The sequence below is a fragment of the Tenrec ecaudatus genome, chromosome 17, assembly GCF_050624435.1.
Source record: "Tenrec ecaudatus isolate mTenEca1 chromosome 17, mTenEca1.hap1, whole genome shotgun sequence".
Taxonomy (NCBI): domain Eukaryota; kingdom Metazoa; phylum Chordata; class Mammalia; order Afrosoricida; family Tenrecidae; genus Tenrec; species Tenrec ecaudatus.
In genome coordinates this window covers 2,997,056-3,023,266 of record NC_134546.1, presented here as the reverse complement: position 1 = coordinate 3,023,266, position 26,211 = coordinate 2,997,056, and the positions used below count along the sequence as shown (strand labels likewise).

General features: G+C 38.6%; 1 long non-coding RNA gene across 4 annotated transcripts in view; it reads right to left on the bottom strand.

Annotated features, from left to right (window-relative positions):
- LOC142430699 (uncharacterized) overlaps window positions 1-26,211 on the bottom strand; it is a 247,381-nt gene that overhangs the window by 38,378 nt on the left and 182,792 nt on the right. For all 4 annotated transcript variants that reach the window (XR_012780652.1, XR_012780651.1, XR_012780654.1 and 1 more), the window contains one exon: window positions 25,713-25,795. This is a non-coding gene — a long non-coding RNA (uncharacterized LOC142430699). The remainder of the gene's footprint in view (window positions 1-25,712; window positions 25,796-26,211) is intronic.

Here is a 26,211-nt window from a genome sequence, read left to right as displayed (position 1 = left end):
GAACTACAGTTAGAAAATAAAACACAGAAAAACCTCAATCCAGAAGAAAGTAGAAAATAATAAAATATGCGTGTTAAAACATGGTTTGAGAAGCTGACATTTAGATTGGAAGAAGATTTATAACAACCGGAAATATGCCAAAGGGACAGCCTTTTATTGCAAAAATTTCTGTTAGAAGATTTAATACCAGACTAATCCAAGGAGTTGAGGGGTAGAGATGTCCAAATGTCTAACTCTTCCAAGATGTTATTCTGCTACATTTCTGCCCCTCCTCCTGCCTGAAATTTGTTGTCTCATGTCCCTGAGTTTTGCTATTTGCTGCAACATCCCAGGGAAACTCTTGCAATTTGTGTCATGTGGTGGTGGGCGCTGTCCAGTCCCAAATCAGAAGGTCAGGCAGAAGCCGGCCAAGCGCGGGGCTGAGTCAGAAGCCCAAAATGTCCAAAACCCACAGCGGCTTCTTCTTTCTTCTGCAAAAGTTCAGTCAGGAAATAAGTCTGACTTTCCATATGTGATGGGTGTACGAACTATGCAGTGGTACCAATATGTATACTCCATCCAAGGAAGGACATGTTCTGAAGTTACGCACAAGGTTTTCCCGGCTCCGGTGTGGGAAGAAGTCTGAGGATAGTTCAGAACCTTGCTGTATTGGACTCTGCTGAGCCTAGGCTCGCTGAGGATAGTTCAGAACCCTGCTCTATTGGACTCTGCTGAGCCTAGGCTCGCTATGAGTGAGAACCCACTCATCGACAACCAACAACAAGCAGAAAACAAAGAGATAGTGTCCTAAGACACACTTTCTCGTTGTCTTCAAGATGTCCCCGAGGGGTGGGGGTGGGGCTTGATTTACCCTGTCTACTAAAGAAGAGTCTTGTCTTAATTCTACCCCAATCCTGTCCTCTAATAAAGCAGAGAAGGCCTTCCAAAATGGGATCATAGCCACAGACATAGAGTCATGTTCCATCAACTTCCAACTAAAGACATTAAAGCAATTCTTCAGTTTCTTCATCCCTAGTTTTTGTGATAGATGCATACATTTGAATAACAGTTGTATTGATTGGATTTCCTTGAAGACAGATAGATATAATCCTATGACAAGGAGCACTTTACTTCAAGATAAATCTTGAAATGATCTTTGGACAATGAATACTATGGCATTCATCCTGATTGTGACATTCCCAACATTGTCAACCATATGCTTTTCTGATTCAAAATGGCCAATATCAGTCCATTTCAGCTCACTAACATCTAGGATGAAGTATTGAGCCATTTCATTTCAATTTAACTACTTCTGATTTTCCCAGATTCATACTTTGTATATTTCCAGTGCCAGTTATTAGATTTTTGCAGCTGTTTCCTCTCACCTTCAGTTATGCCCCCAAACAAATAAGGATCCTGGGAGCCCCCCTCCCACAGACTTTACTCCATTCACCTCCCCATGGTTGACTCTGCTTAGAGAAAGCAGCTCCCACTCAGTCACATTTTCAGTGCCTTCTGACCTGGGGGACCCACCCTCGGGCACTTTCTCTGAAAATGCTCTGCTTCCATTCATGGGGCCTTCAGTGTTTGACGATGTTCCCATGTGCTGCCTAAGGATTTCAGCAGATGCATCCCCCGAAGCAGGCAGCCTACTCCTTCTTCATAAAGATTCTTCATGTGGCATGTAGTGACGCCATGAATCAGGGCCAATTGAACAGCAAGTCGGTTTGGTTTTTATTTTATAGTTTCTTTCCTAGGCTACTATTCTTGGGATTAGTGCAGAGCATTCTAGGAGTTACTGATGAAGGACTTTTTAATATACTGACCATAAAAGTACCCTTTGTACTGTATGGCTTCATGTTGTTGGATGCTGCACATTATGTCATCGGCACTTCAAATGCCATCAGGGCTGTCCGTGATGAACAGCCCTTGCAGACTAAGAACAGATTAGAAACCTGTAAGAGACACTCCGCTTCTGGGTGCGAGCCACTTGGAAGGTTCTGAACAGCAGAAGAACGTGGTGAGATACAATATTGGAAGATGTGCCCGTCGGGTGAGGAGGCACTAGTGGCACCAGTGGGGAAGGGCTGCATCCTCAAAGTACAGCTGATGGTACTGCTGTGGCTAGTACATAGGGCTACGGACCTGTCATCTTCTGACGGGCAATGGCTTCACAGGAGAGGGAGCAGCTGCAAACATCCATCCGTAATCGGAATGTGGAATGCACACAGTATGAATCTCAGCACATTGGATGCTGTTAAAACTAAATGGAATTCATACAGATGGTTATAGTAAGATGAATGAACTGAAATGAAATGAACTGGCCAGTTTGAATTAGTCATTTTAAATCAGATCATCGTATGGTGTTGTGTGCAAGGAATGGCATATTAATGAGGTAAGGCTTTTAGAGTCATTCTCAGAAATAACACCGCGAGATCTCTTTTAGTGTAGAATGCTGTACGTGATAGAATAATGTGCCTACAAGGGAGAGTAATTAATATAACTCTCATTTAAATTATTCACCAATCACTAAAGCCTGTGATGTAGAAACAGAATAATTCTGCCAACTTCTTCAGTCTAAAATTAATCAAATATGTAAGCAAGATGCACTGATAATTACAGTTGATTAAAATTTAAAAACTGAAAACAAAGAGGAATGATCAGTTGATTGTGATAGAAATTAATTTGGATATCACATGATAGAACTTTGTAAGAACAAGGACTTCTTCATTATAAATACTCTTTTTTCCCCAGCATTACAAAGGACTACTGTACATGTGGACCTCTCCAGATGGAATCCACAGGAATATAATGGGGCTCTATCTTTGGGAAGAAACTATGAAGTTCACTATCATCAGCCAAAACAAGGCAGGAGTCATGTGTGGAATAGACCATCCATTGCTCATATGCAAGTCTAGGTTTTAGCTGATGACTTTGAGAGACAAAATACCCTTTTGATTTCATTCCACCCCTGACTTTAGAGATCGTGTCATGAACAAATTTGACACCCTTAACCCGAATGACTGCGGAGGGGGGAGGAGTTTTAAAAAAAGGATCTGTGAAATGACATCAAGAATATGATACACAAAGCAAGTCAAATGTCATTAACTAGTCAGGAAGGAAGAAAAGGCAAACGCCAATGGCAGAGGACAATCTGAAATGTGCTCTTGGATGTAGAATAGTAGATGAAGAAGTAATAAAGTAAACTCGAATTGTTAAAGGGCAGTGTAAGAAGAGAAAGTGGAGCATCACATGGAGACACACCAGCCTGGCATTGGAGGACCAACAGCTGGGAATGCACCTGACACGTCTGAAGCTGAAGGAACTGGAGAAAAATATAAGCATCGAGTTGCAATATTGAAGGAGTCTATGGGCAAAATATTGAGTGATGCAGGAAAGCATCAGAAGAAGATGGGAAGCAGAGCCACTTCCCTAAGTGAATTGGTTGATGTTCAACCATTGAAAGTGGCAGCATATGATTTTGAACCAAGATTTTTCAAGGAAAAAGTCTGGCGGCACTGAAGGCACAGGCAGAAAATAAGTCTCCAGGGACTGAGAAACACCAAAGGAAAGTTTCAAAAGACCAAAACGGCATTAAAAGAACATACTAATCGATGAGAAATTCAGAAGACAGATACTTGATCAATCCTTTGGAAGAGATCCCTATCCGTGACCATTTCCAAGAAAAGTGACACAGCAGAATGAGAAAAGCATAGAACACTATCATTAATATCCCATGTAAATAACTTTTGCTGAAGATATTTTTTAAATGGACTCAGAAATCCAACTGGGATGGAGACGAGAACATGGAAGGCAGGGCAGCAATGCTGCGGTCAGGTGGACCTTGGCTAAGGCAGCGTTTTATTGACCCTTCAAAGACACTGGACTCTGGATTGCATGAAAACACGAGAACCCTAGAGCATTTAAGTTCACGTGGGACTTGTCCACTGACCAAGAGGCAGTCATTCACATAGAATGAGGGATACTAATTACTCATTTAAAATTAGCAAGCGTTCGAGTCGAGGTTAAATCCTTACATCACACTTATTCAACCATTTTTCTGACCAGACAATCGAGAAGCTAGACTATTTGAAATAGAAAAGGGGCAATGAGATTGTCAGAAAGTGCTTTAAAAATTCTTCAGTTTGAAGGTGACAGGATGTGGCTTCCTGAAAAACAAGAAAGTTCCAAGTGCTTGCTGATGAAAATCACAGATGACAGCCTTCAGTGGGAATTGCACCCTAATGTTAAAAACAAAAACAACAAACTTCACAGTGAAACCAATAAACAAATAAAGAAGGGATGCGGACTTTACTTTACTCAGATCTACACGTTAATACTCGTGGAAGTGAGAGTTAAGAAAGCAAATGACATATTATATTGGGCAACATTGCTGCACAATATCACTTTAAAGTTTAAAGAGCAAAGATTAAGTTACCATGAGGACTAAGGTGTGCTTGACCCAAACCATGATATTTTACTTTCCTAACATGCATGTGAAAGGTAGACAGTGAAGAAGGAAGATGGAAGAAAAGTTGATACATTTGAATTATCGTGTTGAAGGACACTGGAAATACCATGGACTACCAGAAGAAAAATAAAACTGACCTTGAAAGAATCATAGTCAGAAGACCCCTTAGATGGCAGGGTGGTAGGATTTTTCTCTCTCTTAATATGAAGGCATTATCAAGAGCGCTCAGTCTCTTGAGAAGGACATTATGCTTCATAAAGTGGTGGGTCACGGAAAAAGAGGAAGTCCTTCAAGGAGACAGATACACACGTGTGCATCTAGTTACCCAACTACAGGGAATAGGGAGAGAATCTGAAAGGGCTCTTTTCCAAGTCAGTATTATGTTTTTCGATCATTCACTCCTGGCAGTGAAACACAATAGGAAAATTTGAAGTGCCCATGAAAAAGCTGAAAGTAGGTCTTTAATATTAATGACTAGAGATGCCTCTGCACCGTCAAAAATGAGATGAAGCAAACATTCATTCATAAATGTAAGCATTTCTGTAAGCGACTCTAAGGGATTCCAATGAGCCAACTCGTTTTAGAAACTCAGAGACCAAGGGACAGCAGTAACTGGGCCATGTCAGGTGAAGGAGAATGAGAACAGAGGGGCTACAACACCGCTGAGGAGAGTAAGACTAACATGGACGTGGCTGCAAAGGCCCTCTCTCCATTGCTCCCCTTTCAGACCCGGGGCAAAATGACAGGCCAAACCAGGGACTAGAAGGGCACAGAAGAGAAAAGTAGCAATCCTAGCAATAGGGACGGAAGGCACCTGGTCTCTGGTCTTGGTTGCATAAGCAACATGGTGAAAGCTAAATGAACAAAAATGAAACACTAAAAACAAATATTCTGCTATTGACATCGTCGTGATGGAGAAATTATGAAGGCTGGAGATAATTGAAGTGATCATAGTATGCTTGTGTCATACGCAATGAGACTCAACATCCCCACCCAAACTTGACCCTCTCCCCAGGGCCTGTCATAGGAGCTTTGTTCAGGTTTTAAAATAGTCAGATGAGTGTGTCTGCATAAAGCCTAGACCATGAGTCACGTTATGTCTTTGTGGGGAAAACATGTGTATTGTGATTAAACACCAAAAGCTCGCTGCCACTGAGTCCTTTCTGACTCAGGCTCTCTGTAGGATGAAGATTACATCTTCCCAGGCACAGTGAGTCTCCTCTTTCTCCCTTGGAATGATGGGTAGGTTCAAACTGCTGGCATGAGTTAGCCAGCATTCTATGCTGATATGTATATTACTCTAACATGTGCTCAGAGATGTCTAGCAATACAAAAAGCCCAGTCTTGTTTTCAGAAAACACATTGGAAAACACTGAGCGAGACTCTCAGGTTGTCTACAAAACCTGTCATCTTCCAGGACATTTCAGGGCCACAAGCAAACTCCTGAGCACAACTCCCTCTCTTCAGTTACCATTATCCATCATGTCAACTCTCATGCATGGCAACCTAATGTATAGCAGAGTACAACTATCCCACAGGAGTTTCTCTGCTATACTCTTTGTGGATGAAAGAATCCACTAGCCTTCTTTCTGCAGAGTCTCAGTGTGGATTCAAGCCTCCACCCTTTAGGTTAGTAGCCAAAAGAAAACCATGTGGGCACTCAGGCTCCTTCATTACTCAATGACACATCCGACTTTCCTTGAGCAGGAAAAAGCCCTTTATTTTACAACGGGAGCTTTATATTCTAATTTTGGAGAGTTATATTTGAGGCGATGTGGGATAATGGGACATGCAGAAGGCATGATTCATTGCAATATGCAGATCAAAGTATGTAATTAAGAGTTATAATAACTCATTAAATAAGAATGTGGATCTGAGTCAACAGGACATCTTCATATATGAATGATGATGCTATTGACCAAAACAATTACTAAAGTTGTTTTTATTCAAAATTCCTTTAAAATTGCAATGTGAAGTCTAAAGAAAAACAAGTCTAAACTTTTTATAGTGAATTGGGTGAAAGTACACGGGGAAGATCAGTTTTCCATTCAACAGTTCTTGCACATTTTGTTTTAAGCCGTTGTTTGTAATCCCCACCATAAAACAGCACTTACCCCACTTCTTCTGAGTTCCTGTTTCCATTCCACCTTCTCTTTTACTTCTCTGAATTTTGTCCTTGGGTAAATATTGCCCTTTGGATATCAAATGGTTGAAGAAGTTTCTTGATCCAAAGTTTAATATCGTTGAACTTCTTATTTAATATTCATCTTTGATTTAGACAAGCCTTTGATATGTAAATTGTCCACGCTCCCTTTGAGCATGATTAGGAATGATCATACCAGAGCAACCCAGATGCAGACTTGTCACACATCAGATCAACCAAGGCCTTTCGGTGACAGGCACAAAAATTTCAGACATATGGTACTTGTCACGTACAAATGCTTCAACCCTAATAAGGGGCATAAACACTCCAAAATTAAACACAATAGGAAGTCAGTTTTGAAGTGGGTGGTGGGGAAAATACATATAAGGATCTTCAGGAAATCATCAAATAATCATGTGAAATTCGCCAAGGAGAATGTAAATATGTTTAATTGCTAATTGACCCAAATAGTCATAAGAAGGACCTCACCCATAAACACAGCTTATCTTAACAAAGGTGAGGCTTGCTTTGAAAATAGGCAAATATCATCTTAATGATTTCTCTGAATCCAAGAGGGGTAAATAAAAAATATAGCTATGTCGCCTTGGGAGGTGCATGCCAAGGAACATTGTTGTCACAGCTGTTTTGTGGGGAGTCATTGAATTGCTTTCAACTTGCACTGGCAGAACTTGTAACCACAGGAGAAAGCACTGCCTTCTCCTGGGCCGCCATGACAGTCCTGGTTCCATTATAGCTACTGTGCCAATCCATCCATGAGGGCACTGCATTTTTCAATGACCCACTACCAAACAGGATGTCCTTCTCCATGGAATGGTTACTCCTGCAACATGTCCAAAGTCCATGAGACAAAGTTTTGCCACTCTTGCTTCTAAGGAGCAGTCTGGTTGCCCTTTGTCCAAGATAGATATTTTTCTTCTTCTGCAGCCCATGGCATCTCCAATAGTCGTTGCCAACACCACATTTTGAAGGCTTCGATTATTTGCTCTTCCTATTCATTGTCCTAATTTTGGAAGCATCCGCAGGGTGTTGGGAATGTCATGGCTGATTCCTCAATGTGATGTGTTCGCTTTTCGACACTTTAAAGAAAAGTTTTGCAGTAGACATGCCCAATGGGATGCACCTAACAATGGGGTCTGTCCTACCATACACACCAAGGAAACTTCTAGACTAAGAACAGACTATGAGTAAGGAATAGACTATCCACTGCTGATAAAGTAGCCCTTCAAAACCTCATGAATTGCATCAAAAGATTGTCAAAATAGAAGCAGAATATTGTTGGAGACAGTGTCAGAATATGTGGCCCTCACGTGGAAGGAACTCACCATATGACTGAGGAAGAGTGGCCTTCTCCAAAAAGAGTTACCCATAATGATTTGGATGAAGTAAAATCTGTGTGACCCTTCAAAACCTTCATGTACTAATGGGGCAGGACTCAAAATGAGAAGAAACAGGTGTAACAATAAAATAATCAGAACTTGGAATGTACAAGTACGAACTTAGAAAAACTAGAAATCATCAAAAACGAAATAGAACACATACAATGAATGTGCTAGGTGTTAGTTAATTGAATGAACTGGTTTTGGCCATTTTGAGTCAGAAAATCATATGGTCTTCATGCTGGGAATGAAACTATCAAAAGGAATGGTGTTGTATTCGTCCCCCAAAATGGACATTTCAAGATCTGCCTTGGATTGTATTCTCCCTATCCATATTTAAGGAAATTCAATAATACAAGTATTATCCAAATTTAAGCCCAAACTACTGGTATTATTGCTATAGAAATTTTAAAACTCTACCAATGTCTTTCACCTGAAATTGATCAAACATGTAATCAAGATGTTTTAATAATTATTGGTGATTGGAATGCAAACGTTGGAAACCAAGAACCACTAGTTGGAAAATATGATACTGGTAATAGAAATGGAGCTTGGAGACCCCATGATAAAATTTTGCAAAATCTATGACTCCTTCATAGGAAATATCTTATTTTGAACAACAAAGATGGTGACTATGCACATAGACATCGATAGAAGGAATAAACAGAAATAAAATTGACTACATCTGTGGGAAGAGAGTATGGAGAAGCTAATATCAACAGCTAAACCCAGGCAAGGGCTGACTGTGGAACAGACCACCAATTGTTCATGTTTAAGTTCAGGTTGAACAAGAAGACAATTAAAATAAGTTCAAGGGTGTCCAGATAGAACCTTGAATATATCCCACCTGAATTTTGAGAGCATCTCAAATATACATTTGCTGCCTTGACCCAGAGAGAAGAAAGTAAAAATTCACTAAAAAAATAACACCAAAAAAAAAAAAACAGGAAAGAAAGAAAAGATCAAAGCATGTGCCAAGAGATGGAACCTTTCTGTGAAGCAGAGAGGAACTAGAAAAACTGAAGATACTATGAAGTCAAAAAGCTGGACAGAAAATGTCAAAGGATAGGGAAGACAATATAATCTGCAAAAACCCATAGCGAGAAACCGAAAAAGGAAGGAAAAATCATCAAATCTGCTACTTAAAAAACTACAAAAAGAAAAAAAAGTCAAGCCTTGAGTTGTAATATTGAAAGAGTCAATTGCTAAATACTGAATGCTGAAGCTAATATTAAAAGAAGTGGAAAGAAGACACAAAGTCAAAGTACCAAAGCGAACTAGTCAACATTCACCATTTAAGGAGCTAACATATTAGAAAGAACAATCACACTGAAAGCATCAGTCAAAACCAAGCTCTGGGAAGTTGTGGAATAGCAATTGAAATGTTTCAGCGAGCTGCAGGAAAAATTGGGGAGCAGTCACTTGGGCAACTGGCTGGAAGACACCGATGTTTCTATCCATCCCAAAGACAGGTGACTCAAGAGAATTCTCACATCATAGAACAAACTCATTGATATCACATGTGAATAAAAGTTTGCTGAAGGTCATGCGACAATGGTTGCAGCGATACACTACTTGCAGGGAAATTTCAGAGGTTCTGGCTGGATTCTGAAAAGAAACATGCAATGAAGAATATCATTGCTGATCTCAGATGGATCTTGGCTGAAAGCAGAGAAGGCCAGAAAGATATTTACTTGTGTTTTATTGACTATGTCAAGACATTTGACTATGTGGATAATAACAGACTACGGATAGCTTTGAGAAGAATGGGAAATTGAGATCACTTTATTGTGCTCCTATGGAACTTGTACAAGGATCAAGTGGCAGTTGTGCAAACAGAACAAGGGCAGACTGCATGGAAAGATGTATGTCATGATTGTGTCCTCTCACTCTACTTATTCAATCACTATGCTGAGAAAATAATTCTAGAAAAGGGTTAAGTGAAGAAAAATGGGATGTCAAGGTTGGGAGAAGGCTTATTAACAATCTACGACATGCAGAGGTCTCTGAAAGTGAGGAGGACTTGAAGCACTTGCTGATGCCACTTAAGGGTTGCACCCTTCAATGTGGATCACGACACAAAATGTTCAAATCCTCACAACTGGACCAATAGGTAGCATCATGAGAAATGGAGAGATCAAACTTTTCAAAGAATTTGTCTTGCTTGGATCCACATTCCATGCTCATGGACGGAGCACACAAGTGATCAGAGGGCACACAGCACTGGGTAAATCTGCTGCCCAAGAACTCTGTAAAGTGGTGGGAAGCAAGGATGTTACTTTGAAGACTAAGGTGTCCCTGACCCAAACTATGGTCATTTCAGTTGCTTCATATGGATAAGAAAATTGAACATTGAATAAGGAAGACGGAAGCAGACTCAACGCCATTGGACTGTGGTGTTGGTGAAGAATATAGAAAGTACAAACTTCCCAAAAAGAACAGACCAACCTGTCTTGGAAAAGTGCAACCAGAATACAACTTGGAGTCAAGCATGACAAGACTTTGTCTCAAGTACTTGGGCATGTTGTCAGGAGAGACCGGTCCTTAGAGAAGGCGATTGCCCTTGGTAAAGTGGAGAGGGCAGCTAAAATGAGGAAGGCCCTCAAGGAGATGAACTGACAAAAGGGCAGCAACAATGGGCTCAAGCATTAGAATAGTCCTGAGGATGGTACAGGATGTGGCAGTGTTTTGTTCTGTTGTTCACAGTGTCGCTAAAGTCAGAAGCCACTCAATGCCATCTAAGAAAAACAGAAACAAAGCTGGGGACCTACTATTTAAGAATCCATCATTGAAACCTTTGTAGAGCATTGTCATATTCTGATACCCTTGGAGTTGCCATGAGTTGAAGTCAACTCGAGGGCAACTCTGTTGTGGTGAGTGGTGTTTTATTTTCATTTTTTAAGTTTTATAATATTGGCAAATCTAGCATTCATACATTCCTTGAACATTTAATACATAGCAAGCATGCATGTGTATTTGTGTATTGTTAAAGCTTCACAACAATCCTTAGTTGATTGCACTGAAGAGTATAAGTCAAACACTCATGGACTTGCGCAGGGTATACCGCTGGTAAGTAGCTAGCTTAGAATTTGACTTCAAGCCATCCCTTTTTAATCACACAATTTTAATTCCATGAGGCATCTTCTGCCCTTTACTTCTGATAACACATTTTAAAAACTGTAAACCAAAAGATAAGGTCTATGGTGCCAGGGAGAGGATACAAAGTGGGAAAGCCAGTCACTGTGGGTTGAGAAGGAGTAGGAGGTAGACAGAGTACACTGGAACACCAGAACAAAGCTTCTCCATTGCATCTGATCACTTTCCCCCTGTGCAAGGTCCTCTTAGATTCTTGTTCATTATCTTTGACCTTCTTAGAATTGTTCAGTGAGCTACCTCACTGAGTCATCTCTAAGAAGAATCTTTTATTGGACCCCAAATTCTTCTAGTTAGCTGCCATTAAACCAGCTCTGGACTCGCCGCAATCCCATACACAATGAAATCAAAGCATTGTGATCCATGGGTTTTCATTGGCTAGTTTTTCACAAACAGATTTCTAGAGCTTCCTTTCCAACATGTCTAAGTCCTGAAGCACGCCGAGACCCACTCAGCAGCACAGCAACGTACAACTCTCCCCTGACGATGCACAGCCGTCGTACTTCAGGGTCGTTGGATGGCAGTCACATTCTGGTCCTCACACAGAAGCCAAGAGGCAGAGCGCTGAATACCTGCTAAACCGATGCCAAAAATGGATAGATGAATACTGCTTACTACTCACAAGCTTTCTGATCAGACAAGGCCTGCCATAGCCTTTCAGCAACCAATTCTCTCCTGTAGATGACTAGAAGGAAAGTATACCTTTATTCAAAACTCCAAAAACTCACTGCCATTGAGTCAATGCTGACTCACAGTGACCCGTGTGGATTACTGAGATGGTAATTCTTGACAGGAATAGAAAACCCAGACTTTCTCCCTGGGAGCTGCTGGTGGTTTCAAATTATTGCCCATGAGGACAGTAACCACTACGCCACCAGGGCTGTTTTTAATCAAAGTTGGTTGTAAATTGATTAAGATAAGATTACCAACAAATAAGACTCACATAGTCATGAAATGCTGGCAGGGAGACCATTTGTAAAGCATCAGGAGAGCTGGCGTATTGCATGCAGATGTCCAGCGGCCCCTTTAAGAAGGCCATGCCACCTTCGAAAGGGTCAGTGATGCAGTCATTGAATTGGCAATGGACAAACAATGTAAAAGCTGCTTTAAGATATAATTTGCATGATGGCTCCAGCAATTACCTTTTATATCTTCAGGGATTCTTAAGGATGTCTTAAGCTATGATCTTTTTCTGCTGTAGAAAATTAATGATTGTGTTACGGAATGAATACATAAACTACTTTATTTATTCCAAACATGATCCAATCTGATAGAATATGCATTGAACACCTTCAAACATCATCTTTCCACGCTGGATCCTTACTCTGACCATGCAGCCATTGCACTTACTTGTATCAGAATGAGCCTGTGGCGGAGAGATGAGTTGAGATGACACACCAACTGAGTATGTGAATACCCGGATACGATAGTAGTGAGTTCAACATAAAGGGAGGGGGGAGTGGGGAGGGAGGGGGAAAAAAAAGAGGACCTGATGCAAAGGGCTTAAGTGGAGAGCAAATGCTTTGAGAACGGTTAAGGCAAGGAATGTACAGATGTGCTTTACATAATTGATGTATGTATATGTATGGATTGTGATGAGTTGTATGAACCCCTAATAAAATGCTTAAAAAAAAGAAAATGTTTAGGGCAGAGAATGTACAGATGTGCTTTATACAATTGATGAATGTATATGTATGGATTGTGATAAGAGTTGTATGAACCCCTAATTAAAAAAAAAAGAAAAGCTGGAGGGAAAAAAACGTGATCAAGAAAATGAATACATCTCGTTTGGTGCATACCTACGAAGTAGATCAAATTTCTTCAGTATCTAAGTTTTTATAGCTCCAAATCGGGGGGGGGGGGGGATAACCTCAGGCTTCATTCTGTAAATCACTTTAAAAGTCCAGAAAAGCCCAATGAAATCGATAGATAAATGGCCATTTGTTCCTTTAGAAAACAGGTGGTATTTTCACCTGTGCCTCCTGAGTCAGGCCATACAACCTGGAGAAGAATATAAGACATAATAACATACATTGAAAATAAAACATTAAAAGAATTACTACTGATGTTGTTTTAGGCTGGGTTCTCTAAAGAAACAAAGCCTGTGAAGCTCAGAGCTGTTTCTTTTCAGAGAAAAAAAATGATATCAAGAAAATGGCTCGCACAGCCGTAGACATGGACAGGCCCAAAGTCTGGGTAAATTCCAAGTCCACAGGATAGCTGTTTGGCTGGAGACTTCTCCCGACTTGCATGTCGCTGAGAGCTAGTGAACAGGGTGATTACAGACTGTTGGCTGCAAAGGTGAAAGACTCTAAGGTCAACATGCCAACCTTGTGGCTGCAGAGGAGGGAATCCCAGGTTCGCAGTTCAGATGGCAGACTACTGATGACTCCCAATATTGGGAGAAGTGGATAAGCCACATGCAGGATCTTGACTCAGAAAAAAACAAGCAAACTTCTCCAAAGTGTCCACTCACATTGGAAGCAAGCCCCACCCTGAAGGAAACACCCTTTCAAGTCATTGGATCAGCCTGCAAAATGAGTAAAGGTGATGTACACTGTCCTGATCTTCTCCCAAATGACTGGTTGCTCACCAGAAATCATTATGAAAGTGGAAGTATTGTGTTAGATCACATCACAGGCAATTACTGGGTCTTAACTGCCAAATTTTTGAAATTCCTATTAGAAAATTCTCATTTAAAATATTTCATTTTTAAATAGAAAATTTCTAAAGGCAGTTCAATAAGATAAAGTCAAATGTTATAATGAAATACAAAAAGACCTGGAGTTGGAAAAGCACACTCAGCATATCTGAAACTGAAAGAACTCAAGAAAAATTCAAGTCTTGAGTTGGAATCTTGGAAGATTCTCTAAGCCAAATATTGAATGATGCAGGAAACATCCAAAGAAGATAGAAAAAAATACACAGAGTCACTGTACCACGATGAAGCAGGAAGAAGTTTTAGGAGGAAGTTTGTGTGCCAGAACCAATAGTGTTGAAGGAAGGAGCCCAAGGGACAATGAAAGCATTAGCCCCAAACAGTGCTTCAGGAATTGATAGAATAACAATTAAAATGATTGCACAAGCTGATGAAGCACTTAAAGCACTTATTCATCTATGCCAGGAAATTTGGAAAACAGATACTTGGTCAACTCACTTTAGGAGACCCATGTTTGTACCCATTCCAAAGAAAAGTCACTGAACAAAATGCTCGAATTACAGAACAATATCATTGATATCACGTGCAAGTAAAATTATGCTGAACATCATCCAACAAGTACTGCATCAGTACATTGACAAGGAGCTTCCAAAGGTTCAGGTCAGATTCAGAGGAGGACATGGAACAAGGGATATCATTGTTGATGTCTGACAGATCTTGGTTGAAAGCAGAGAATATAAGAAAAAATGATTACCGTATAAACTCATGTATAAGTGGGGGTTTTCAGCACAAAAAAGTGCTGAAAAACTGGGGTTTGACTTATACACAGGTCAATGGTACCCCAGCGAGGACAGCATCTATGATGACCTCACACCAGCTGAAGCTCTGCATTGGGATGTGGATGATGATGAGGAATACAGTTTTGAAGGATTTTAACTCTTTACATTTTAGCTTGGTTGTTGATTGAGCTCAGGGAATAGTACTCTTAAGGTATCATTGTTGATACCTTATTGTTTTTATGAATCTATTTTCCACTAACTGTGCTGGTTTAGTAATGTTAAATGACTTGTCCTTTTATTTATTTTTTATTTAAAATAAATGTTTACATACATTACCCAACGGATGTCTCAAGTTTTAGTAATTTTATTTTCATTTGTTTTGGTTACTGAAACTCACCAATAGCTTCCGCATTTTCCACCCTAGGCTTATACTCGAGTCAATCGGTTTTTCTGGTTTCCCAGGTAATAATTAGGTAACTCGGCTTATACTCAGGTCGGCTTATATTCGAGTGTATACAGTACTTGTGTTTCGTTGATAATGCAAAGACATTCTCCTGTGTAGATCACAACAAACTATTGATAACATTGAGAAGAATGGTAATTCCAGGACACTTTTTTATGGTAATACGGAACCTCTACATGGATCATGAAGCAGTTTGGGAACAGAACAAGGAAATATTGAGTAGTTTAAATCAGGAAATATATGTGACATAGTTGTGTCTTCTTGCCATACATATTCAATCTGTATGCTGAGCAAATCATTGGAAGAAACTGAATTATTTGAAAAAGGATGCGGCATCAAGATTAGAGGAAGGCATATTGTCAACCTATGACTTGCAGATGACACCACCCTGCTTGCTGAAAGTAAGGAGGACTTAAACAGCAGAGAACTCGCTGCCATTGAGTTGATTCTGACCCTGTAAGACAAAGCAGAACTTCCCCTTTGAGTTTCTGAGAGATTAAAACTTCCTAAGAGTAGACAGTCCCATTTGTCTTTCAGAGAGCAGTTGGTGGGTTCAAACCATTGACCCTGTGGTTAGCAGCACAATACACAATCACTGCTCCTCCCGAACTCCTTAGCTGAAAACGCTGCCTTCAGGTGTGATTTAGAAGGAGGATGTGTTGAAAAGTAAGAGCTTCTCATGTTGATGTTTTTGTTTAATAAAGATTTCTATGAAACTGCAACAATGCTTTTTTATTTACCTGGTGCCCTAGTGATAGTGTGTGCTGGGCTGCTAACCACAAGGTCGGTAGTTTGAAACTACCATCTACTTTGGGGGAGAAAGAGGAAGTTTTCTATTCCCATAAAGAGTTACAAGCTCAAAAACCCACAGGCGCAATTAGTTCTACCCTGTCCGACAGGGTCTCCATGAGTCAGAATCAGCTGATGGCAGTGAGTTTGGGTGACACCTCATAAACCCAATAATGTGTTGCTCTCAAAGATATCTGTATGATCCCGTGTTTATTTTAATATGTGTGCACCAGCTACATTCTGATGTAAGTTATTGTACCTACAACTTAAAACAAGTCTGGTGAGGAAATCAATAATTCATGATATCTCAAGGACAACTAAAACCCCAATTTTAATTTTCTAATATCATTATCCAATATAAGTGACCCAGAGTTTTTGAAGAAAATATGCATCCAAGGTTTGAAACAGAAAATAATACAAGATAAATGGAATCGTATTAAAGTTCCAAGGTAAAGAACCACTAAATAATAATAATAAAGAATTTTCAAATGAAGTTAAGATCCAACTTGGAAGAGTTCTTATGGTGAAAGTTGGAGCAATCTGAGCAAAAAAACAAATGAAGATACCAAGGTATTTAAATTATATAACAAAATCAATATGCAAGAGTCGTAGCTTAACGCAATGGAAGTGTAAAGACTACAACCTTAACTTTGAATGCTGCTGCTGATTAAAATAAATATTCATATTCTTCCAGTTGTTTTATACATTCAAATATATATTTTAAATGTTAAAGAAAAAGTGTCTGGTTCTCTGTGAAACTATATGTTAGATAATTTTCTTCTTGAAACTTGAACGTAAAGCAAAAGCAAATAAAAGAGATCAAGTCCTATTTGAATGGTGCCATTGTCTCTGTTTTTTGTATTTACCTCTTCTTAAACAAACCTAAATCATTAAAATAAAATAAAGGTAGAATTCTAAACTTATTACAATTTTGTGTAAATTATAGTGAATCAATATAAAATACATATTTTTAGACATGTAATGTAATCTCAGGTAAGTGTTATCACCTTCCTTTGATTGGATTCTTGGATCTTCTTGCACAAATACTCTCCTCACCCACACTGAGCCCTTGTAAATAAAAAATACATAAATATTTAGCTTTTACTGTAAAATCAGTATAATCTAATGGACATTTATCATTTGTTTTTCCCTGTATGTCCTGAGTGCCCATTGTCTGTCTGTTAAAACTGAGCTGTGTCTAAATGAACTCGGCAGAAGCTGCTTTGAAAAGGTAACAGAAAATAAGCAGAAGGTTCAGAAACCATCACAGCAAATCAGGGCCGTCACATAGATCAATAGGAAAGCAGAGTATGACGAGGCTAAAGAGAAAAATAATCAAATTTTCAAAAGTGTTTATTTGTGTAATATTATGCCTTTTTTCTTGGAGCCCAAAATATAGCAGGGTACTAAAATCAATTTTGTTTAATGTGCCATGCAATTAGGTCAGCATTCCTATTTGGGTCAAATGTAACCTGCTGAGAGTCCTACAGCTACGTGGTTTCTCATAGACCAACTAAAGAGAGAGGTTTATACTTAAGGCACTCACATGTGCCTTATATATTCCTAATAAGATTTCTCTGCCAGTCCAGGGATGCGCACAGGGCAATGCCATCGCATTCAGGGCAAAGATGGGATGTCTGAATGAAGTCGATCCCTTTCTTTGAGATTCAAAAGCTGTGTGCTGTAGATATATGTTTCAGTTTTGTGCTTAATTACGTCCCTCAACAAATACGTTGAAGTCTTCACCCTTGATGCCCATGAATGGACCTTGCCTGGAAATAGGACCATTGAGAATGTTAAGTTAAAGCTATTAGGCTGAGGCCTAATCCCTATATGGTTTATAAGAAACGCACACAAACACCCACATATATACACAGAAAGACACACAAGACTATACCTTGTTGTGAAGGATGAAGAAATTGGAGCTATGCTACCACAGTAAGAAATGTAGAGGCTGACAAAAGGTGGAAGACTTGGGACGATCTTCCTCTACACTAGAGCCTTTGGGGAGAGCACAGTGCTGCCGGTGCTCTGGATTCAGACTTCTCATCTCCAGAACTGTGAGAGAAGAAATTATTATCTCAAGTCACATGATGTGTAGGAATTTGTTAGTGGAGCAATGGAAAATGGATACAGATTCCCAATATGGGATCTCTCTGCTTTCTCAGTGGGTACCCATTGAAAGGCTTGTAGTAAGTGATGGCGTGGTTGGACTTGTTTAAGATAAATAAATTTGAAAAATGAAAGCATAAAGACCAAAATGTTTAGAAGATTTATGTTAACTTTCTTACCAACGGAGAAAGTACAGGAATAAATGGACTTTTGAGTGAAGACTGTTGGTTCAATGAATTGGTGGCCTCATGAGAGTGTGTTCAGAAGAGCAGGGACAATAGACTAGAATAAGGACTATCTTTTCACATACTTATTTATGAACTAAAGCACTTTACTACTTTAATTCAGATTAAGAGGTTTAGAAATAAAGAAATAGTAACCCAAACACTTGGCCTGTTCTTCACTATACATAATTTTCATAATTATACAAATAGTCCCAGCATCTAATTTATATTGTCTGACAACAATCTGGATCCATATTTTATTGACCAAATCTGTTTTGTAGTGTATAAACGGGCATTAGACCATTTATAGAATTACTGAAAGCTCCATCGTGTTTTGGCAACAAAGCCACATTTCTTACCTCCCATTTTGCAGTGTCTACAAACCGATTATTTTAGGAAATGTGAAAGACAGACACTTTCTATAGGAATGCCAAGGCGTAATTACTGAAATACTAAGCTAAAAACATAAGCCAGAAATTCTAATTTGTGTGTGTGCATGTGTGGATGATACTTTATTTAGTTATTTTGTTTACAATTGAGACTCATGGAATTCAGAATTAAATTCCTTGCCTTTAATCTTCTTATACACACCAGAAGTCATTTCATCATTGGGTCTAATGTTGTCTTAGACTAGGTTCTCTATAAAAGCAAAATCAGTGATATATATATTAAAATGATATATGTATTTATATATCATTGGCATATATGTGGTATAGATCTATCACATATATGGTATAGATCTATCATATATGGTATAGATATCACATAGTATCACATGTTATAGTATCACATATGGTATTAGTATCACATAGATACATATGATATCTATATGTACATGATATCTACACATGATATGTGTACATATCTATACCATGATATCTATAAACGATATCGATACCATATATGTACATGATATCTATATATGATATCTATACCATATGTGATACATGGTATAGTATCACATATGGTATAGATATAACATAGATCTATCACATATATGGTATAGATCTATCACACATATAGTGTAGATCTATCACATATATGATATAAGCATATCAGAGAAAAGGCTCACGCAATTGTACAAATGAATAGTCCAATTGGGTTCAAGTCCAGAGATCAGATACTGAACTGGAGGCTTCCTGACTTTTGTAGCTCCCAGCGCTTGATGGACCAGGAAGTGGGAAAATGAAACAGGAGGACAAGGCAGGAAGACTACAGTTTGTGGATACAGAAGCAAATGGGTCTATGGGCAGCAGGTCAAGTATTAGAGTTTGATGACTGCCAGGGTCAGTAGGCAATATGACTGTTCCCTGACTCAAGTCCCAAGAATGGGGAGTTGATTCAGGGTCAGACCAGCAAGAAGCAAAGATGCGCTCCACAGTGTCTACGTAGACAGGAAAAAGACTACCCCTCAAGGAAACTGCCTTCCAATTGCGCCAGTGCTGTGGCATGATTAAGGGGTGCTTGGACTCTGTGTGGTTAGATGTTCTGGCACCTTGGTAGTACATGAGTGGAGTTAGGGGTGGAATATACCCTATCAATCATGTCACATCTTTGGGGTGTGGCTTTTTTATGAGAGATACGGAGACCTTCTCTCCCTTGTCTGCCTCTTCACCTTCTTACTTAGTGCCTCTGCCCTGTTCCTGCACATCTCAATTCCATGTCACTCTTCACTCACAGGTCTGTCATTCCCAACTTCTTGTCTTGTCTTCCTGCTTCACTGGCTGTGTATTGGTTAAATTTTATGTCAATTTATACCTAGATGACAGTGTAGGGGTGGGCTCTAACTTATCAATCAAGTCATAGCCTCATGATGCCCTTTTATAAGACAGACAATGGGGGCTTCTATCTCTTTCTTGCCCTTCACCTTCCTGCTTGCTTGGATTCTGTCTACCTCTAGGGGTAGCCCCATGTGGATGGCTGACCCGGGATCCATAGGCACCCAAACATGTTCCCACCTACCTTGGATCCACGTGGCTTCACCCACCTGCCTGTACTCTCCTGCTTCCCATTTCGCCTCTCATGTTCCATTGGTCTGCACGTGCATGAATCTGAAGGGGGCTCCCGCTAGCCTCAGAGTCATGGACTGGAGTTGGACTGGCCTGGGAAAACTTCTTGACATAAAATTACTTAGTGATATAAAGTACCTTCTTATACATATATGAATTGTCACTGGCTTTGTTTCTCTAGATTTTCCACCCTAATCTCCCCACAACCACTTGGCTTCTCACAGCATAGCCATCATGTTGATTACATGATGTTAGATTCCATCATGGGCAATCTCAAATGCCAAACTTCTTAGACTCCTGACCCAACAAAGCTCACACAAACCTATCACAATGTTCATTTTTTTTCCGAAAGAATCTTTAAAATCCATCTGGCATCCACATTTTTTGCCCATTAATAAATGTGGGAAAATGAATCTTCTAAAATTGCAACTTTCAGGGTAGTGAGGATAAAGCTCCTAAGATACTTTTGCTTTATTTTCTTTTTTAATGTAACTTTCATGAGTTGGTTTAGGTAGAATTCATCTCTGAATACTAAAGCCAATGTGCTTTCCACTAAACTTTTTGTCTAAATCAAGTAAAAGCTGACTTGAAATTTTTGGATAGATTTCAGTCAAATGGGACAAGTCTTACAAATTTTCCTAATGTCAAGAGCTTCTATCTCCTTCATTTTCTTTATCCTCGGTGCCTGTAACAGAGCCCCTGCGTCTGAGTCTCTTTGCAGCTCTGAAAGAGCCTGAGGAAACCCACACTGGAGCTCATCTGGCTTCTCCTCATTGGGCTTCACAATCTTCATGCTTAAGCTGTTCTTTGCTGAACACTGATCTGCCAAGAGGCCCTTAACTGGTTATTTTTAAATCAAAATAGAAAAATAAGTTATTAGAAATTTACCCACCCAAAGAAATGGAGTTAAATTATCACAACAATCATTTATTTTCCAACTTCCAATGAGCACTCATCCTTTCCAGTAAGAACAGATTGATATCTTGTCTTCCAACTTCACACGTCTACTGGTGACCATATAGCAAGAATAGTGGAGAAACGAAGCCTATGAAATGATCCTTCCCAGAAGCTAGTGAGCACAGCAATCCTACAAGTCTCAGATACTTAATTGGCACTTATAAGTAGAATGATGAACAAGAAGTGGCGGTGTATTTTGCCTTCATTCATTCCCTTTGAAACACCTTTCCCTTCTTGGGTGGATCTTTGTGTCTTGACCTACATGACAGGCTAGGAAAGCAGGTTCATTAAAAGACTGAGATTCAGTGATACGAATATAGGTGCTTCCACTTCAGTTCTTTGCACATACTATGTGTGACTTTAAGTGAAAGTTCGAAGATGTGCTAAGTGGCCTAAAACAACAGTTAAAAACCCATAGGCTACAGAGACAAGGTAACCATGAGTTCCAGACTCAGATCTAAGAGATTTTGCAATTTAACATAAATATTATTAATATGTTAATTGATCCAATAGTAAAAATGCATAACAAGAGTAGATTGAATATATACACACAGAAATTAAAACTCTAAAGAATAAACATGAAGTAAAATAAAACAAAATGCAGAAATCCAAAATACTGCAGCAGCAATGAAGGAAGCCTTTGATGTGCCGGTTAGGATAGCGCGCATATTCAAGGAAAGAATCCATTACTTTAAAGTCATCTCAGCCGAAACTTTTCAGACTAAAAAGATTTTAAAAGGAAAGATTAAGAGAACAACCAAAATATCCAAGAACAGAGGAGCAATTACAACAATTATAAAACACATGTAAAGGAAAAGAAGGAGGGGGAAAAACACCCTCCTTGTGAATTAATAGTCGTTGAAAATTAACAAAAGTGTCAACATCAAACCCCAGACCTAAGAAGTTAAACAAAATAAATTGTATACAAACAAACCAAACAAAACTACACCGAAGTATATTATATTCCAACTGCAGAAAACCAAACTCCAGAGGAATTTTTAGAAAAGTACCCGATCGGAGTACAGAGATATGAATTACATTGGATTTATCCCCCCAGAAATCAATCACATGAAAATTAATAAAAATTTTAGTGTTGATAGGAAATTATCAACAAAAATATTCACTTAGAATTCTTTATTTCACAAAATTATCCTTCCAAAAGTCAGAAGTAAAGACTTTCCGATACAAAGATTAAGGAAATTTATCACCACTAATTTTTTTTTAGAGAAACAAGTTGAAATTTGTCAGAGGTGCCAGAGTAAGATGGCATCTCATGGCTGCTTTCATGTGTGTTTCTCTGGTTACTAATGAACTTGAGCATTTTTTAATATGCTTGCTGGCAGTTTGGACATTATCTTTGGAAAATTGTCTACTCAAGTGTTGTTTCCATTTTCTCATTGAATTATTTGTATTTTTCTTTTTATGTGTTGTAATTTTTATAGATTCTGGAGATTAACCCTTTATAGGATGTATTATTACTAAATAACTTCCCCCTCCCCCAATCTGTAGATTCTCTTTAAACCCTTTTGAGGAAGTCATTTGGTGTGCATACATGTTGTGATTTTAATAAGCCTCAGATCCTTTTTGTTTGGTTGGTTGGTTGTTTTCAACAGTGTGGGTATTTTTCACTACGTTCAATAGGGAGTTCATGCCTTGTATTATAGTTTTTAATTTTGTCCCTGGTTTTGGTTGTTGTTGACTATCTCCTCATTGTGCAATTATATTTAGGTCTTTGATCCACCTTGAGTTCATTTTTGTACATAGTGTTAGGCATTGGCCCTATTTCATTTTTTTCAGGAGAAGATCCAGTTTTTCCAATGCCACTTATTACAGAGGCTATCTTTTCCCACTTAATGTGTTTTAGTGCTTGATCAAAGATTAGGTGCCTGTACATATTTGGTTTTGCTTCCGGTTTCTCAATTCTACTGCATTGAACTAGCTGTATGTATATTAACATCAACAAAACAAAATTTAAGGACATAAAAGAACAATGGATTCATGTATGTGTATTCTGGTATTGACAAAGAATGGAATATACAGTGATCAAAATGAAACAACAAATACATTTTTGAAGAAATCTGTAAAACTGGGCGCCTCTTAGAAGCAAGAGGGTGAGGCTTATGCTCATGTCCTTTGGATACATCACCAGAAAAGACCAATTGGAAGAAAATCTCATCATGTTTAGTTAAGCAGAGAGTCAACAAAAAACAAGGAAAACAAATCTTTGAGATGGTGCCAGGTAAGGCAATACTTCATCCTGGAATATATATATTATTGTGAATATATATACTATTGTAGCCATGAGTCAGAGGCATCTTGCTAGCAATTGATAACGATAACAACCTGCCTTGTAAGAAATGTTAAAAGAGTTCTACAGGAAGAAGGAAAATGATATGCCAGAAACTCAGATCTGCATAAAAAAAGAAAGCATGCTCACAAAGAAGTAAATGAAGGTAAAATATATTCCCCTTATTCTTAATCCATTGAAAACATAGCCATTTATTTTAAATCAAATAGTGAAATATATTGGATAGTTATAGCTTATGGTGAAAATGTTTGTGCTTTCAACTACTAGCCAAAACACCAGGGGTTCTAATACACCTAGAGGCATATCAGAAGATATGCCCAGTCACCTGCTTCTGAAAGGTCAGAGATTTAAACACCAGATGGAAAGTTCTACTTTGTATGCATGGGGTCTATGTGAGTAAGAATCCATTTGTTGGCAGTTAGCAACAACAGTAGTTAATGAATCAAAGAATGTATGACAACAATTTTTTTAGCAATGAGAGAGAATTGCAACTTCACTCATAAATGCCCCAAATGAGTTACAACTGAGAGGTTCTTCAGTAGGTGAATGGAGAGTTGTACCTCTACTCAAACAAAATAGAGCATGATCCAGCAGGAAAAGGCTCAGAGTAACCTAAATGCATAGCACTGATTGAAAGAAGCCAGCTTGAAAACCCTACATAGGTTGTTATGGTAACTAGATGGCATCTTGGAGAGGACAAGTCTTTAGAAGCTGTGCCCTGAAAGTAGTGGTTGAAATTAATTCAGCAGAAGGGGAGAAGGGAGAAAAGAGAACTCACAGCACATTTTTAAACCACTACAATTATTCTGTATTATACTCTAGTGTTGAATTATGAGCTTGTCAAAACCCATAGGATTGCTCAACATCAAAGTTTACCCTCATGTAAATGATGGATTTAAGTTAACAACAATAGGAAAAAATGTAAGACAGAGATACAGATTTTTAATAATAGAAGAAGCAGTATGAAGAGAAGAGGGGTATATGTAGGAATTCTGTGTCTCCTGTACAATCTACCTGCAAGTCTAAAATTTTTCTAAAATAATAGATTTTTTAATTATTAGAGCAAAATATTACAGAAAGGATCCACTGTGACCAAGTAGGATTTATTTCAGGACTTCGAAGCTATTCATTGTAGAAAAATGTGTTAATATGATTTATTGTGTTTCAGGTGAAAGGAAAAATATGCCTTAATCTTCCAAGGGGGATGATTGAGAACATCCCCCAGAGTTTGACGGAACAAAAACTACCCTGAGAGGGGTAGAACGCACAAGATGAGTTCAAACAATCAGTAGTTAAGGACGATTCCGATGTTTGGGATTCCAACAAGCAATATTTTCCTCACAAATTAGTAACCGTACATATGATGCTTTATGTAATTAAATTATATAACAGTTTTAACTTTTTCTACAACATATACTGAGAAACCAAAATTTGAGTGACACTATTGTGCCTTCCTCATGTGAACATGAACCTTTGGAAAGGCAAAATAGTGCTTCTATGTCGTTATCTTTTAATTGGGAAGAAGTTACTTTCTAGAAGATAACCCATAAGAAACAGCCCTAGGCTTCCAAGATCAACAACTAAGAGTACTAGCTCACTCCTCACAGACTCTGTTGCTGTCATTTACTTCTTGGAAGTATTTTCAGACATCGATTCTCTTCCCCCGTCCTCTGGCTGGGTGAAGACGACAGACACCCTTGCATGTGTGTTGTGGCACTCTGAGGCCACGTCAGTACTGCCACTAAATTCCTGTTGTTTCCAACACTTGTCTTCTCTCTTTGTGACCTCTGTGAGGCAGTGGTTGTTAAATCTATATTGTGTACTACAGGATTTGGTGTATCTTTAAAGACTCACCGTTTCTGCTGCAGACATTGAGGGTGAAAATTAATTGTGAGATCAAAATTTATCTAAAATTGTAATGTTTTATCTTCTCTATATCTCCATTCTATTTGTTTTTCTAGATTTTGCAATGGATTTTTAAAAATAGATATATGCACAAAATAGTGCTATCCAAACTTGCATGTGAAAAGATAAAACCTCAATTCATAAGCCAGATGTTTTATCTTTTCAACAGCCAACATCTGAGTGTTTATAAATTGAGCAGTGATTCGTGAATCTTGGCTTAATTTTTTCATCTAGATGTTTAGTGTCATGTAGAAAGAACTTAAATTTGTATGGCAATAAAACATGCTTTGTATACACAAAAGAAAAATATGATTTCATTTAGTAAAATATCAGCTAAACCATTATCCTTAGTATATTTTATTACCTTCCGTAATTGAGTCTCTCCAGATGTTATATAGAGAAGACATCCATGGGGCCTCATAGATGAATAGTTATAGATGTGCACTGCTAAAATTAAAGACAGATTAATATTACTTGATATTAAATGAGAAATCCTCATAATTCTTGGGTGCCACATTCTCCACAGAACATATTCCATACATTTATTTTGTGTCATATACTTGTACCTGTGTCTGAACGTTCTCATTTGCAAATTACAAATTAGGAAGTTAGGCAAGTGTTGGGGGACCTACGACAAAATGTGAAGAATTATGTTTCAAAACCAGGTCTTTCTGAATTGAATGTCCAAGGTGTTAAAATCTATACATCATTCTGAATTTTGAACCTATGATTTTAGCCCAATTCAACACAGAACACTTTGAACAAACATACTGTACTAAGTAGATTTATTGTGCCAATACGGCAAATAAACACATGTGGGGTTAATAAAGCTGCAGTTAATTGAAGAGCAAAGAAATAAATGG